Raw genomic sequence first — 13,757 nt, 5'->3', positions numbered from 1 at the left:
TTTCTGTATTTCGTACCATAAGTATATATATATATCTATACACTGTATTACTTCGAATTAACACCGCCCTCGAATTAACGCCTCACTCAGATATCAGCTTAGATGCCCCCCTAGAATAAACACCTGCTCAAAAAATAAAGAAAGAAACACGCAACTCTGCCTATGTACATGACACCCCCGAAGAGACTGCAACCTCAATCCAGCATGTAATACAAACTAATGTACACCCACCTTAGTAAGCAAATGTTATTTTATAGTACAGTTCCGACAGACAACCCAAGATGAACTACTTACAGCACAGCAGTCCTTCACGTCCCTTTTTTTCCAGCAGAGTTCAGTGCCAACACAGCAGGGGATAAAACAAGGGCTGTCTGTTTACCTCGTCCTCAGATTGGATGGTGAAAACTTAAACTCAGGGGAATTTATAGCTTTGCTGGTCACTCTAAGTGCTATCTGAAAGCTGGCTGAATATATCTTCTTGTAGGGGGGTTAGTTTTGTTTTTTTATTCAATTGGAGTCCTGTATAATTATATAAAAAACAAAAAAAACGTGCTTACTATCTATGAGAAGATTTAGTTTTGGTTTCTCTTACAGAGAAATTACAAACAAGCAGGTAAATTACAGTGAGAAAAAAAATAACCAAGTAGGATATATTTTAGTTTTAACAGAAATCAAACCAATATTCAGAGGTAATATTTTTCATTAAGAAAAACAACTGCATCACACACAACTACCGTTCTCTCTCCTCTTCTTGTCCCGCCCCATAGCAACCAATACACTCTCCTGATTCGCTGGTACAGGCTCTTGTTAACTGTCAGTAAATGTACTGTATTCAAGCCCCAAAAACACACATGAGTATAGTGCTGCAGATCGGAGCCTCTCATGGCGCCGTTTCTAAAATGCCTTAAATCATTTAATAAAATATTACAATCATTTTGATCAATTTAAAATAACACCATGGCGCCAAATTGAAGTAATACGGTATTAGAGCTGTCACTCGATTAAGATAGTTGATCGGTTAATTTATGGATATTAGTTGATTAATCGGTAGATTAATCGGTGCACATTTTAAAATAAAGGTAACAGTCTTAAAGCGGGTCCTGCACAGTAATATTTAAAAAAAAATACTAGACATTAATAGAATATAACTAGAACACAGACGTTACATTGTGCACTTACATTAATGCATTGGAGCGTTTCGTTGTTTGTATCGTTGTCGGCATCCAATGCAAACTTTGTTTATGTACAGTATATAAATGTATACCGTACGGTACTCACTGTATACTATCTCTGATGCAGACTTTTTTTTTTTATCTGTCGCAGCGGTGCATTGCAATTCCAAAATCTTGTGCTATTTTATTCCTAGTAACTCCCGTTTCAGCATTGAAAAGATCTCTTGTTTAAATATAAACCCATTGTTTAGAAAGATACTCAGTAGGCCTATTATTTTGCATATCGTCGGGTAATTTACAAGTGCATTACGGGTTTACAAAAAAATTAAGAAACAAACAAACAAAAAATCTACAGGTTGTTTTCATTTGCTCAAATAAATTAAAAGACTAAAGCCCGGACGAAATCAGAACTTTAACAACCCGCTAATTTGTTTTCTTTTTTTTGTAAGTATTTTATTTCTTCTACTCATAAAAAGAAAACACTATAAAATACAGTTTTGTTAAGTGCGATTAGCAGGTTGTCAAAGTTTTGATTTGGTCCCAGCCTAAAACTGAAAAGTAGAACTAGAACACAGAAGTTAAATTGCACACAGCTGTACTTGTACTTACTTGGAGTGTTTCGTTGTTTACTTCCAAAGAATGTCGACACCCGTCCGATGCAAACTTTTTTCTTTTATCTCGATGCAGACTTTTGTATATCTGTCACAGCAGCACTCTTACCAATTCTGAAATCATGTGCTATTTTATTCCTATTAACACTCTTTCCAGCAGTGAAAAGAGACGTCCCTCTTTTTAAAAAATAATTGTAAACACACTTGCTGTAGTCTTTTGCATTGGTGCTGTCCACATGACTAACGCTGATGAAACTTTGATCAGGGCGGGTAAAGTCAGGGCGGATATGTGACAATTTATAACGTGAACATTTTTTAAAAAATTCTGCTCGATTAAATTGTGAAAAAATTAATCTCTGAATAATTCATTAGTTGATTAATCGGCCCGATTAATCTGTTAATCGGAGCAGCCCATAAAAATGAATAAATAAATAAGAGTCAAGTTTGAACAAATGCCATTATTCCCCAACAGAAAGAAAAATAGTACATCTATGTATAGCTGTAAACAACAACATGTGCTACTGGCAGTTCACATTATTCAAAACCATTTAATCATTTAACCAACTATATTGAGTTAAACAGAAACCCTACAACTTAATAGCTGTAGCTTTATGAAATGCTTTACTTAGTCATACTCAGGTGTAACCAACTATTATTTGCCATATTATTTACAGGGTTGTATTGTTGTGTCTGGCTTCCTTGTAAAGGAACCTATTGGTTCATTCTAAACCCTTATCTTGATACACCAGTTGGCAAGCCAGGAAATTATCTCATTAAAGTGTGATAAATACTGTAAGAAATAACAGTAAGACTATAATGAAGGGGGTTAGTAGGTGAAACATTCAAGAATCATCTGTCGTAAGGTCACCTTGTAATTGTTTCAATAAGTAGGTTGAAAAATATCAACGTATACTAATTTACAATTTACATTGAGTGAGTAACAGTGAGTTACCAATATGTAATTTTATTTCATATTTTAAAACATCAGCACCGTGGTTTGTTAGGAGAAACAATTAGCACTAGACTTGCACTACTTTACCTAGAAATAACATTAGTTATATAATACTGCCCTGCGATAGTGATATATAGTTAAAGTCTAATCAATTAATAAACCCTCACGTTGACATTTAGTGTTACTACATCATATTTTCCTGTTCACAGTGCGAATGAATGGAGTCTTTCCTGTAAAATTCAGGGGTGAGCAAAATGAGAAAAAAAAAATTATTGACACAGTTTTTTTACATTTTGTCATAACTTGTTCATGGGAAGAACCCTTTTATAGGAGGAGAAATAACAGATTTCAAAAAGTACAAACTCATGCACAGTTCATAGGGGGCAGGTATGGAACACTGGCACTGCACAAGCACATGGTAGGGTTGTATTCCATGTATTAAATCAATACATGACACAAAAGATTCTTCATTTTACAATGGAACAGAGGAAGTAAAATACTGAAACTTTCACACAGGGAAAAATAATATGAAGTGAAATAGCTCAAAGTTGTTGACTAGATCTGTTCAGAAATTTGCCTGTCACTAAAGGACCTATATCTGTTAGATAATGATATTTTAATAAAACGTACAAGAGCTATTTTCAACACTCTCAGTGGAATCATACTAATGAATAACGTCAGCATATTTAACAGAAATGTAACCTCTCTATAGATAACAAATTAAAACTGCGTGACAAGGTACTTAATGGAGACACCCAGCACACTGTTGCTGATGATTAAAAGAGAGACAATAATGGTCAGACTATATTAGCTCAGATTTCATCCTGAGCCTATGAAAGGTGTTTATTAAATGTATTTCAATGGAATTCCTGCACAGAAATAAGGGGGGATCTGGTCACTTGGTTTTGAGCCTCTTCGTTGCCCATGTTTATGTTGGAATTTTAGTAACTAACTTTACATTGTGGAATGAAATGTTGACAGTGGCAAGGCTCGTGTGCAATTCCAATTTGTTATGCTTTCACGATTTTGGAGTGAAGATGAAACATCATTAGAATGGATATGCATGAGAACGTCAGTCATGACAAATGTCTCTGTAATGCCACAGCCTTTTTTAAGCTATATAATTCATATTGTATTTACTGTAATTCCGCATGATAAGCTTAATGTTTTTGAGTGCGGTTCTCGAGATCGGTTATGTAGTGTAGACAGGGCCTAAAAGTAAATATCCTAAATATTGCTTTCAAAGCCAAATATGAGTCTTATTGCTGCCACCTACAGGACTGGAGTGTACCTTAATCAATGCTGTTTGCTATTGCAGAACAGTTTATTTTTAAACAAGCAAGTATTTTACGGTCATTGCTGCAGTGTAATAGATTACAATGAATATGCATGTCTGCGTCCCTTTCCATTGTGTGCATCCAGTGAAGACAAAATATTTTTCCGTCCAATGGATTTTAATCTAGGATGCAAATTTTTGCATTAACGCGACCTCTAATAAGCATTATGATATTGTTTTAAATGTTGTAAACTTTTTTTTTTTTTTTTTTTTTAATAAATCTCACAATATTGTTTAAGACAAAAAAAGGCTCCAGCTAAGGGATCATAACCCTATTAAGAATCTGAGAATTGGTATTTCACAGTTGTACCTATCAAACAAATGACTGAAAAACACCTGCAGGTCTTTACACCCAACATATTATTTTTGGTTTTAGTCTGATCATACACATGAGCCCAATGGTTATTACATTCTGCCATTGGCCTGTAAAGTGAGAGCAGGCAATGTTCCGATAGAATATTCCAAAATAATAAATCGTGTTTCTTTATGAAAGTTCTTACTGTGTTGATTGAATAAAGAAATGCATATGTTCTAAATGGAACTTACCACAAATATTTTATTAGAAATTCGGGGGGGCGGTTGCGGGTTGTTACTGTAATTGGGGTCTCAAGACTCATTTTCAGTGCACCAAAAGTTTCTCTAAATCTGTCTCCACAGCTGGGATTTGAGGAAACATAAGAGTATCATGTCTTGAAATGGATACAAATCATAGTGCTTTTACACTGACTAAAAATATAGATTTGTTGTAAAACAAATACATACTCCCAAACAAGCCAACACAAAATGTATTGCTTTAAATATCTCAGCCAGTCCTAATCATTATGCAGTAAAATCAACAAACACCTGCATGCCTCTGAATGAAACTCTTGTTAAAGGAGGGAACAGACAGTGAATGTAAAGCTACAATCAATTGTCCCCTGGACAGATGTGAAACCTGCATGTTCAAACCATTTCATCTGTTGTTGCTGTTGCTTTTCTGAAACCTCAGAAAAAAGATGTCACAAGTAACTATACATTAATTGGGGTTGTGCACATTATGTTTGATTTTCTTTTGTATTTATTGTATTAGTATATTGGGTTTTTTTGCACTTGTTATGTTTTACGTTATATTTTGTTCATTACCCAAATGGAGGTACTTTTGTTGCTTATATTAATTGCTGTGTTTAGGTTATTTATTTGTTAAGTGTGTGTTATTATTTGTACAACAGCACAGGTGAATAGAGGTAGAAAATAGTCCCATTCCTAATTCCAAATGCAGCCACAGGTGTTTTCCATTCGAACCAATTAACTATCATTGATAATCCCCTATAAAAAGGGAACTGAAAGTACAGGAAGGAAAGCACATGGTTCTAGGGGGTTCATGGTTCTAGGGTGTTCATGGTTAGAGGACACAGGAAGTTGGCCATCTTGACAGACAGACCTGGACTACAACAACAGGGATCATAGGAACTTGAGAATGAATACGGAAGGATAAAGACATGGCGGAAGGACCGGTCAGAAACTTATAGCAAAGCTAAGTATTCATTCCTGAGTATATTATTGAGGCAGACAAAGACTATTGTGTTGTTTTTGGCATTCGGCTCAGAAACAAATACATTTGGCAGAAAGATTTATAGTTACCGACAACCATTGTGGTTTTAATGATAAAAAATTGTACTGCTTCCCTTCAAGGCACCCCCCTCCATGACTGAACCCCCGGAGGAGCAAACAGGCACCAACTGAGGGAAGGCTTGCCATCTCCCTGTACACACCCGAGACGCAAGGTCTTACCCTACTCAAGTATCAGCGGAGTAAGAGTAGGGAGGGCCGAGATCAGGGAGTACATAGCGGATGACCAGGGACTGAGGGAGTGTGGATATTCAGTGCTGTTCGTTCTTCTGTTACAGGATTCTGTGTCGTCGTGCAGGAGAGGGGGGATCGAGTCTGAAGAGAGCCAAATAAAAGCCTTACACAGGTCAGTCACCTTCATCTTTACCTTTCCTTGTTGACATTTCCATCGGGACAGGGTTTGGCGACTTGGATTAAGTGCTGGACCCTCCCCACTAGATGAAGAGAACCCATTAACTGAGATTTCTAGGCCTTTTTGCGGCCCAGGTGAATATGCTATCATCTCATCAAATGACTAATAATGCTGTTTGAGACTGTGGTGTTGTAAAATATTTAATGAGTTGAAGAAATGTATTAGTATTACCCTCCTGAAGTCACAAGTAGCCTTCCAACAATGTTTTACAGGAGTTGTAAGTCACTGGTAAAAACATTGGTTCTGTTTGTGATATGACAAATCCTCAAGGAGATAAGGCAATAACCTTTTAGTTATTTCCAAGGCAATAACCTTGCAAATAACTAAAAACCTAAACATCTTTAAGGGATATTTTCTTTCAAGCAAAACTACTAGTATTCAAAATAAAGCAGTGATGTTTCATTAGCAATAAATAACAAAGATGCACCTGATCAATGCATACATATCATTTATAAATATGCTCCTTTCTGTTATTAGTGATGTCAAATAAGATGGTAAATAGATCATTACTAGTGTAGAACCCAATGAGTTACTGTATTTAAAGGCCAGAAATATTTAGGTCCACCTCTTTTTGAAAAAATGTAAGCTCTCAAATTTGATCAATAAGGCTGTTAATTAAATTAATTGCAGTAGTATTTTCTGTTACATTAGTTGTTAAAGATTGTGAAGCATTTTGAGTTATAAAATGCCTCACCCTGTTAGCAGTGTCCATCAATTCACTTGACCTCTTTACACTGACCTCTGATAAATGTACCTTTTCACACATGATCTTTGTCACAAAAGATAAACTATTTTAAAGTCTGTTATTAAAAACACACACTTCTGTTGTGGCTTTTAGTACATTTCTGCATGGAATTAATGTAGCTAAGATGTAAAATGAAATACAACGCTTTGTGAAAAACAAGACATATTAAAATGGCTAAGTGCATTACAAAAAAAAAAAATAGATAATTAAAAAATGTTTTCTCGTTTTTTATGAAGTACCTGCATGCTTATTTTATCAATAGGCATCAAATCACAATGACAGCTTTTCAGTTCAAGTAGTACAAATATGAAGCACAAAACAAAGAACTCCTTTTTTCTTTTAGATCCACGAGACATGAAGAGGCTGAGGTTTCCATGGTAATACACAACTGAACATGAACATGTTTATTTAGAGTGAGGTATTAATACATTGTAACCCTCAGGGATGTAGTGAGGGCTGCATTTACAATTAGTTTTCTTTAATTGTTATATTTTTCATTACAGTCTTTTTTTATATAAATCTAGAAATAATAACAAAAAAAATCACCCACCATGCCCCTTTACAGTGTTTTCTACAAGTGTTCAAGTTATCAATGCCAAAAGAGCAGTCTGTCAGAAAGTTAACAATATGAAAAATATTGTAAAAACATGTCTGTTGTATATTCAGACAGAAAAAAACCCAGTACATTGTACTTTGTTTCCATTGTGCTTTGTGCTGTTGTTTTTAGTATGGATGCCATAATGAATAGATCAAATTGCCATATTAATAATTCACGTCCTGCCTCAGCTTCACCATGTAAGTGTGTCTTCATCTCTCACTGGTCAGGCTTCTTTGCAAAGAATTAAAGATCATTCAAAAATATTGGAATAATTGCAGCAAACCATTAGTTCAGTTGACATAAAAAGCAACAAATTATTTCAAAAACTGGAGGAAATTAAAAAAAAGAAATAAGTAGGTTGACAAAACATCACTTTATTCAATGACTGTCTACAGTATATACAGAATACATGATATGAATATTACCGAAGAAGCCTGGTATTACTTAAGGACTATCTGCACTCTTTATATATGGAGTTGTTTACAGATATATGGAACTCTATGACTCTTAGTGTCGGTACATTTCAACTTAGCTATCATAATATATTGCAAACTGACTAGAAAATATATTTATCATAAACTATTGAGTTGTGCATAATGTCATATGGAAAAATATCTAAAATACATCAAAATATTACTGTACATAAATATTGCAATATATCAATATTGTTTTAAATCTCAGATTGAATTGAAGTTTAAATAATTAATTTTTATATTTATATTAGTGCTCAGAAATGCAGCTCTGGGTAAATAAAATAGTTTGAAGCTCAGAAAATACTTTAGTCTACAAACCACAACTCGAAAATCCATTCTAACTCTCAGGGGGGAAAAAAATGTAAATCAAGACTGACAAAGATACAGCTGCTAAAGTGCTTGAAGGAAATAGTATTTTAATTATAAACTCAATTCTGAGGAACAAAGGCTATAGTTTTTGGACAATCCCCAATCTGGAGTTCCAGGTGGAGGTTAAGAAAATGATAACAGACATAAGGAACAGTGTTGGTGCTGTTATCAGAGTAGGCCATACTAGTTGAGACCACAGCAGACTCAGAACATGACATTGTTAGTGAACTACCCATGCCACATTGTCCCTGAAGTATAAAAGCAGGAAGTGGGGCTCAAGAGCAGAACATGCAAGCAGAAAAACATTTCTCAAAAAAATGTAGTTTCCCTTTTCCTTTCTCTTTGTGACCTAATGTTTTGTGATACCAATAGTTGGTGGCATGAAACATTGAACCAAATCTTACACAACAGTCAACAAGGACAAACACCAATCTACAGTACACACATATTTATAAGTTTGTGAAATTTAGATAACATACAATGTATTTTTTCATATAACTTCCAAAGTGAAAAATAGAAAATTATATGTTCAGAGTGCCCTCAAGAGGACTGACAACTGTAAATCAAGTAGGAGAAATCAACCAATCCCTGTTAAAGGATTTATAATAAGCTAACATGCAGTCCCTTGTTAAGAGGCATAATTTGGTCCAGTTTGAGCAGACAGAATGACTCAGCTCTGCCTCTGCTCAAACTGAACAGAGACAACCTACACATGACATAACTACTTATAGTCATGGTCACTATTCAGAACAAATTAATTACTGTTTCCGGTTGAATGGCTAAATGTAAACACGTTGTTAAAGATGTTACAAATTGTTAGCAAGGAATTTTGTAGCTATTTTGTATTGATTCAATCCAAGTATTACAGGTTAATTACAAAATAATATTTTGGACACAATTCTTAATTTGCTTTCAACTTGCCAGTTTTAATGCAGGGTACAGGTCAAAGAAACAAACTAAAATTGTTACTTAATGCGTTTCTGCTGAACATATCAAGCACATATTTAGACTATCTTAAGAGGGAAACTAATATTAAAAATAATAAGCGTCTGTTTTACTATTTACAGTATAGGTTGCTATGTAATGACACAGTAATAACTGGATTATTACTAATGGCTCAGTGTGATCTCAAGATGGACAATTTTCTGAAAAGTAGCCATTTAACTCGGATGAAGCAAAAGCATCATCATTCTCATTAGTGAGTGTAGGAGCTTTAGATCATAGAATAAGACATTACAACCACTCTGCCATTCAGTGCAATGTTCTGCATTGGTGCTATTGGGAAACCAATGTAGAACACTAGTTATTGGTTTCATTTTAGTTGTAACCATTTGTATTTTATACTACCAACTGTATTGATTGATAATTAAACTGATTGTTATTGCAACAAGATTATTTTGTTTCACATCATAAATTCACTAGTATGTAGCAGTAAATGCCAGATACATCCGTCACGTAGGCTTTTTGCAATTTGTTCCAGAACAATGTTGCTTAATGAGGGACAACAGCACGGTTGAAGTCACATGACAGCAAAATGTTTCACAGGTATTAAGTTCTCATGTTGTACCTAGTTCATTTTTTTTTTTAAAATCCAGAACAATATGCAACCTCAATTAAAAAAACACAATTTGTAATGACTTTAATCCAAATGGGTCTGATCATCTCAAATCAGCCATCGGCAGATAGTTTTTCACTGTCTCAGAAGAAGATGCTAGAGAATGGATTAGCATGTTCAAAAAGTAAAACTTGAAAAAGGAATAAAAAATAGAAGCATACAGTAATTTCAGTTTGCTTACCATGTATTAGTTCCCAGATATCTCACTGTTCCACACTTGCTTCCTTTATTGTTGTAATAACACTTCCAGGAATTACATCCACATCATATGGAAATCGGCACATTCATTTTTTGGGAGGTTTACTCAAGTGCATCCCTTGATTCTCCCAGATCCGGCAAATGGAAATTTTACTTAAGCTCTTAATCAGTAAATGCATTGGGGAGAGTGAATTTATTTTGAGTTTAGAGGGATGAATAGAGGAAAGAAGCTGCATGTTTTATTTACATTCTAGTCCTACAATCTCAGGAAGAAGCTTTATATAAATTGACAGGTTTTATTCTGTTAAATACCAATCCATTTGGTAATGATCTTTTCTGCAAACATTCATGATATGCAAATAACAAACATTAATCCTAAACATAAATAAAGTGAAACACCTGATACAAATCTCACTTTAAACAATCCCATGTGAGATAGTAAATGTACAAAACCCAGCAGCTCACATAAAAGTCAAATTCCTGGAATTAAGCCAACACTTTACTGATGAAAAAATCTACAAAAACCTACAGTAACTCAGTTTAAAAAGGCTAATATGTTTTAATAAGATTATGCTCTTATTAAAAGTGCTGTTTTATATAACACACACTGGATTTATATAGTTCCTTTTCTAAGCATTACACAACCACTTTACAACACAAAACAGGATATGCGTCAGCCCAGTCGTACAAGTTTAAAGTCAAGATTTAAGCTGCAGATATTGATTTCCAGAACTGGGGGATAGGTGTTTTATAGCGATAAATTATGCAACTCAGTGGTTTTAGAGAGCACTCAAAATTGATAGAAATACTTTAGAAGGGGTAGATGAATCTCTGTAGGACTATCACACACACTTAATTTGTAAACATTGCTGCTTCATTCTTAAATTCTATCAGCTGTCATCGAACCCAGCTCTTAAAACTTGACACTATGCAGAAACAGCCAACTGTACCTCTACTGTAATCCTACACTGACAAATTAGCTGTTAGTTTGAACATGTTTACAAATAAAAACAAATATTTAAATTAACCTCCACGATCAGGCAAAACTGAGGGACTGAGAAACTGACAAAATGTTTCACAGCCTTATAATGCCTGTAGGGGGGGGAAAAAACATGTAATGTCGACAAAGATATACATTTGGGATAACTGGAGTGCCCTTACGTTCATGGTAATCTATATTTATAAACAACAGTGATGCTTACTGGAGCTGCAATTCATGCTGTTCACAGCTTTCAAACATTAATATCACTATGAATATGTTTCATGCAGTTACCAGCAGCACACAAAGTATGTAAGTTTGAGTGTGTAATAGATGAAATACTACAAATGCAGAATTAGTCTTTGCTTTGGAAGTTATTTCAGTTCTCTCTCATGGGAGTCACAGTCTAGCATTTAACATTTGACAAATTCTATAAAATCATGGGTAAAAGCACAGCTGCCATCCTAACCTCATACTGAAGCATTGCTTGAGCTCTGGCTTAAAGAGAAGAGTGGCCCCCAACTGAGCCGTCAACACCATTTCCTGCAGAACTTGGTTTAATTGAAAAGGCCCCCATCCATGTCTTTATCAGACCTTGCTTAAGCTCTGAGAAAAGGCGGTAATGGTTGTTGGTAAAAAAAAAAAAAATCAATTACATTTTACAGACCTATGATTTTTTTCTACACAAATGTTTAATCAGAATTGTTAATTGGTAAAAAAAAAGAAAATATGATTGCGTCAGCATGATTAGAAATCAATAGGTTTGTTTCAATTTTGTATATACATTAAAATCACCTTTCTGATAATCTGCTTTTACAGTTCATCAGATGTTGTATCCTATTGATGTGACTGCAAGGTAATACACAAGATCATCTTCACATGGTCTTGTTATAGTACCCCACTTTATTCTCTCACTGTTGCATTAATGCATTTGTTTTGTCAAGGTTTTCTGTGCAGTAATATCATGGTCAAACTCATTAACTGCTTCACTGAGCAGTGTTGACCTAGCTGTGTTATACAGTGGAAAGTTCAACACCAGTGTATTATCACATGATCTTTGTCTTCCTCTCTCTATCATGTCGCAGTGGGGGCACAGTCTCATATCCTCTTTATCCTTTCTTGCAACTAATTCTGCATTTCTGCTTCCATGAGTCAGATCATTAAAGCCACACTGAGAAATTCCTTTTTTTTTTTTTTACAGTAAGAGCAACCTGGCCAATCTTTTGTGTTTCTATATACTGTGTGTATATATATCTGAAACAAAAACACACTGGAAATGTGAAAAAACGCCAAGTTACCAAAAGTGCCCAGCCATTTAAAGTAGAGATATAAAAAACACAAGCTAAGTTAGAAGAAACAATTGGGGCAACCTTGGCCAGCACCAAGGAAATAGGCAGAACTGTCCAAGCAGTGGGGGCCAAGGTTGCCCCAGTTGTTTCTACTAACTTGGCTTGTGTTTTTCATGCGTTTTGATCTGCTTTTATTGTGCCTGAAAAACACAAAACAAGTGGCACGGGACTCTCTGCCAACGGCTGCACTCTCTCCGGCAGCGACTTGACAGTCACCTGGATGACCTCATCCCACTCCCTCTGAGCGACACGGCTTCTCCTGGCACCACACCCCCAGCTGTGCTCTCTCCTACTCGTACAATGCGGGAAGACAAATAGGAAAGAAAGAGCTCCGCCTGCACTAGAAGACTGGCTCTACCTCCACTACGCTCCCCTGCCTCCAGAGCCCGCTCCTTCTCCACCATTGCTCCGCAGTGGTGGAATGACTTTCCTACAGATGTCAGGACTGCCCAGTCCCTGACCACATTCCGGTGCCTCCTTAAGACTCACCTCTTCAAACAGCACCTGTAGAACTCCTCTGTTTGTATCCTGGGACACTATCACCCTTCATGTAAATGTGCTTTATTTTGCTATTATCTGCATTTAATCCTGTACTTCAGAATACTGTAATCTGCCAAGTGTTTAACCTGTAGTATTTTGTATTTAATCATATCCTGATGTAACTATCACTATTATCTGCTGTATTATTGAATTGTTGTTTGTCACACTTGTACTTTGCTTGAACAAAAGTTATTGTATTTCTTGCTCTTATTGTATTACTTGTATTGTAACACTTAATGTATTTGCTTACGATTGTAAGTCGCCCTGGATAAGGGCGTCTGCAAATAAATAAATAATAATAATAATAATAATAATAACAATATATATGCATGTTAAAGTTGTGTGCAAAACATTTCACGCCACAAAGTAGTATGCAAGATTTTGTAAATAATGATTATGTATTATCCCGATTGTACTGAATGTTTTCATCTAATTTTGCAAACTATCATAATAAGCTTGATCTGTTAATTTAGTATATTGTAACATGTTCATATTTAGGAGCAGTACTCAGGGTAGGGCTGCCATTTTCTCCACAAACCAAACCCGGACATATTTCTCAGTCAGCCTTGGTCTATCAAAACTGCAGTATACTGTAATACAGTTTAACACAATTAAGCAGGTTGGTGATTCCCAGTTCTTACACAAAATATGCCTTTACTGTTAACAGAATGCATTATACTATGTGTTATTTTACTGAACTGATATCATTTATGACATATTTAAAAGTACAATAATTGCAAACAGCATCCATCTATCTGTAATTTTAGGTAACCTGGAAACTGAACAGAAGTTTAGCTGTC

The 13,757-nt window shown here is 35.2% G+C and overlaps 1 long non-coding RNA gene across 1 annotated transcript; it reads left to right on the top strand.

The window, feature by feature from the left end:
* The first annotated feature begins 5,863 nt into the window (after positions 1-5,863).
* Positions 5,864-13,484, top strand: LOC131737991 (uncharacterized). The gene is made up of 3 exons (XR_009329555.1): positions 5,864-6,025; positions 7,180-7,213; positions 12,270-13,484. It is a non-coding gene; the product is annotated as an uncharacterized LOC131737991 (long non-coding RNA).
* The last annotated feature ends 273 nt before the right edge of the window (positions 13,485-13,757 follow it).

The sequence above is a fragment of the Acipenser ruthenus genome, chromosome 9 (assembly GCF_902713425.1).
Source record: "Acipenser ruthenus chromosome 9, fAciRut3.2 maternal haplotype, whole genome shotgun sequence".
NCBI lineage: Eukaryota > Metazoa > Chordata > Actinopteri > Acipenseriformes > Acipenseridae > Acipenser > Acipenser ruthenus.
This window is presented reverse-complemented; position numbering and strand designations above follow the sequence as displayed.